The sequence below is a fragment of the Mus caroli genome, chromosome 10, assembly GCF_900094665.2.
Source record: "Mus caroli chromosome 10, CAROLI_EIJ_v1.1, whole genome shotgun sequence".
NCBI lineage: Eukaryota > Metazoa > Chordata > Mammalia > Rodentia > Muridae > Mus > Mus caroli.
This window is the reverse complement of record NC_034579.1, coordinates 31,372,388-31,376,613: the sequence shown is the minus strand read 5'-3', so window position 1 is coordinate 31,376,613 and position 4,226 is coordinate 31,372,388. Positions and strand designations below refer to the sequence as shown.

The 4,226-nt window shown below is 39.0% G+C and overlaps 1 pseudogene; it reads left to right on the top strand.

The window, feature by feature from the left end:
• Nucleotides 1-1,033: 1,033 nt before the first annotated feature.
• Nucleotides 1,034-1,928, top strand: LOC110304020 (annotated as a pseudogene).
• The last annotated feature ends 2,298 nt before the right edge of the window (nt 1,929-4,226 follow it).

Genomic DNA, 4,226 nt, shown 5'->3' with positions numbered 1-4,226 from the left:
ATCTCTTTAGCAGTGTTCTCCTGTATTTCTTTAAGTGAGTTATTAAAGTCCTTCTTGATGTCCTCTACCATCATCATGAGATATGCTTTTAAATCCGGGTCTAGCTTTTCGGTTGTGTTGGGGTGCCCAGGAGTAGGTGGAGTGGGAGTGCTTTGTTGTGATGAAGGTGAGTGGTCTTGATTTCTGTTAGTAGGATTCTTATGTTTGCCTTTTGCCATCTGGTAATCTCTGGAGCTGTGCAGAATACACTCGGAGGGGTCCCGGAACTAAGATGTCTGCTGCTCCTGCTCAGGGAAAGTGTTCCCGTGCTGGGCAGATCCCTATCCTCTGGCTAAGAAAGTGGCCAGCTGTCTGGGGCCTGAAAAGGGGGCTGCCTTAGAAGCTCTGTGGCTCCCCCCTGTCCCAAAAGCTTTTAGTTTCTGTACTCCTACTCTCACCTGTCCTGGAACCAAGACATCTCACGAATTAAAATTTTAAGTCAAGAACTAGAAAATGTTCTGCTGTGTTTCTTTCCTGCTTTTGGGTGAATCCTGAAGCTTTAATTATAGCTCTCCTAGGTGTGTACTTCACTAGTATACTAAGGCATGGAGGGATGCAATGTGCTACCCAGTTAAAAATGTTTCATCTGTTTATCTAGTTACTCAGTTTGTTCATGGAGACATAGTTATATCATTACTGAGGTTTTGTCACTGCCTTCTGTTTAAAACCTCAAAGGGATTACCAAGCAAAGCCAAGTTATTAAGATGAGCCAAAAATATTCAGTAGCATCCATCTATATTTAGTTAGTTATATATAGTTAGTAAGGACAAGTAAATTATTTCCTATGTTATTGTGTGCCATGGACCACCCCAGTCGGGTATGAGGGTCCCTAGAATAAGGGTCCTTGAAGCTAGGTGGGTAAGGATTCGGTGGTGACAAACAGAAACAAACAGAGGCAGCTTGAATCTGAGTGTATTCTGCAGCTCTCAAGCAGGGGATTTTATACATTAAAAAACCAAACATTGCTTCTTCTTCTTCTTTGGGAAAACACCAAATGGAGGATGACGCTAGTGCAGCGGGAGGGCCGGGAGGACCTGGGGCCCAGGATTAGGAGGCCACAGTGGCTTCTGCAGAGGATTCAGCAGTGGTCTTAGGGGCCGCAGTCGTGGCCGATGCCATGGCTGTGGTCGAGATCGCGGAGCTCGTGGAGGTAAAGCTGAAGACAAAGAATGGATCCCTGTCACCAAGCTGGGCCACCTAGTTAAGGACATGAACATCAAGTCCTTGAAGGAGATCTACCTGTTCTCCCTGCCCATTAAGGAGTCTGAGATCATTGACTTCTTCCTGGGTGCTTCCCTAAAGGATGAGGTTATGAAAATCATGCCAGTGCAGAAGCAGACTCTGGCTGGTCAGTGGACCAGGTTTAAGGCTTTCGTTGCTATTGGGGACTACAATGGTCACGTTGGTCTTGGTGTTAAGTGCTCCAAGGAGGTTGCCACTGCCATCAGAGGGGCCATCATCTTGGCCAAGCTTTCCATCGTCCCTGTTTGGAGAGGCTACTGGGGGCACAAGATTGACAAGCCCCACACTGTTCCATGCAAGGTGACAGGCTGCTGTGGCTCTGTGCTGGTGAGTCTCATCCCTGACCCCAGAGGCACTGGCATTGTCTCTGCTCCTGTGCCCAAGAAGCTCCTGATGATGGCAGGTATAGATGACTGCTACACTTCAGCCAGAGGCTGCACTGCCACCCTGGGCAACTTTGCTAAGGCCACCTTTGATACCATCTTCAAGACTTACAGCTACCTGACTCCCGACCTCTGGAAAGAGACTGTCTTCACCAAGTCTCCTTATCAGGAATTCACTGATCATCTTGTGAAAACCCACACCAGAGTCTCTGTTCAGAGGACCTGGGCTCCAGCTGTGGCTACTACATAAGGATTTTGTACAAGAAAAATAAAAGAATTAAATCTGCTTAAAAAACAAAAAACAAAAAACAAAAAACAAAAAACAAAACATTGCATCTCTTAGAAACTATATCCAATGAAACAATCACAGATACCAACAAAAATCATTTGACACAGTAAAGCACAAAAATCATTCAAGCATTACAACTCTGAAACTATGTATTAAGTACAAACAAAACAGGTAACATCATTATAAATCATCACAATATAACAACAATATAACATTCTAAAAGGATGTATTCAGTGGGGTCTGTAGTCCAAGGCTAGTGGCATATTTTCAGGAGCAGTCTAATAAATCTTTAATGATCAGTACTCTTAACTTCTAAACTAACTTTCCAACCCCATGGCCAATTTGTGCCTGATTTTTTATAATCTTCAATGTATAAATATAAACTATTTTAATTCTTTCTAATTAAGGCTTTCTTTACCATATACCAAAAATCCACCTCCGATGTTACACATGTAGCCATATTAAATTTTATTGGGAAAGTTTTTATCATAATAGTTTTGTAAATGATTTAGAAAGTAATGTGTTGGTTTCCCTGGGGATAAGGTTATGTTAGTGGCCCCATCTCTAGGGATGGTTTCTCACCCATTATTCTTGCTTAAGATCTTGGCCTAGGCTACCAGGAACATGTAAATAAGAAAAGGAATAAGAGAAAACAAAACAGATAGAATGCCATGAGAACTATGGCTCAATATTTTTTCTCCAGCAAAGCGTTCCACAACTGGTTCCAGGAGGCCTCCCCCTTTTGAGGTCAATCGCCTCAGTCTGTGGAACTTGTCACACAGATCCTACTGGAGGTGGTGTGGCAATTTTGATTTAACAGGGGAGAGCATTTTATAGTCTTGATACTAGGCAATACTGACTATGCAATAGCACTTTATATCTATTGCTCAGAGCTCCTGGGTTAGAAAAGACCATCCACATCATTGAATTCAACAGATGTCAACCCTGTTACTAGAGAGTGCTGAATGAATTTCTGCTACTTCACAAGCCAGTTCTGTTGCACAACCAAATTATAACCTTTCCCTGCTAAATCTAAGTGTAGATCACACAAGATCTATGGAGGAAAATGTGTCATTTAGTATATATATTTAACTTAAAGGTAAGATTTATAGTAATTATCTGACATAAAAGCTGTCTCTCAATCACCAAGAATAAAGTATTACAATTGTTTGTAGGAAGTTAATGATTTTTATGAAATCTGCTGCTAGAATTAAAATTACTAATTGTTTAAAAGTGTTTGGTCTATATGTTTCTCAATAGTAGTCTACGCCTAGCATTCAGAAAGTCCTGAATTTAACCTTCAGTTCTCCAAACAAGCAAATGAAAAAGGATTTGAAAACTTAGCAAATACATGGAATTCATTGAATTGTGTAATCCAATTTTTGAATCAAATGTATTTAAATTGAAGCTATAAGGTTTCTTTTTAAAACTCCCCTTGAAAATGTTATATTCTGAGAAAAAAATTTATTATGCAAATAATCTTCCATGTATTTTAAGAACTTTTACTACTTGTATATTTCTAATTGGAGTTGTTTTTTCTTTCCTTTGGTTTTTTTTTTTTTCCGAATGTATGAACTCATGTATTCTTTTCACCCTCTTTAACTTCTTTTCAGCAAAATATGAAAAATGGAGGCAACAAAATAACATGATAATGCACATGGCTTTTTTATTCTTAGTGAATTGTTGCTTTGCTTTCCCACATGCATGAATGCTGTGCTGCAAAGCTGAAGCACTCTATTTTGGAAGCTGTGTGGCCTTGTGATAATCACCTGCAGAGCTTATGGCATTAGCATGTTCTTAAGATACTGTAATGGAATATCTCAACCAGCAAGCAAAAAAGAAACTTGAACAAAAGATTCAAATTTTCAGTATGGACATGCACCTAGGTGCAAAAATCAGAGAACCAGCCTTTGAGCATCCAAACATGGCTTTTTATAGTCTAGTGAAATATGCCTTTAACAAACATAAGTATATTTCATATCTATATCTATATATCTATATATCTATATAGAGAGATAGATAGATATATCATATAGTTAAAAAATCATTCAAGAGATAAATTACTATTCCAGGAAAAATACTTCACCTTTTCAGTTTAATCATGATGAGAGAGATGAGATTTTAATTTAGAAAAAGGCAAAAATATTTAAGAAACTTCTTGTATCATTAGCTAAGGCCGATTTCTCAGATTATAAAGTACATTTACTGTATAGCTTAAGAACTGTACTTCACATCCTTACTGTTCAGCAGAAATTTGCAAAAAAAAAAAAAAA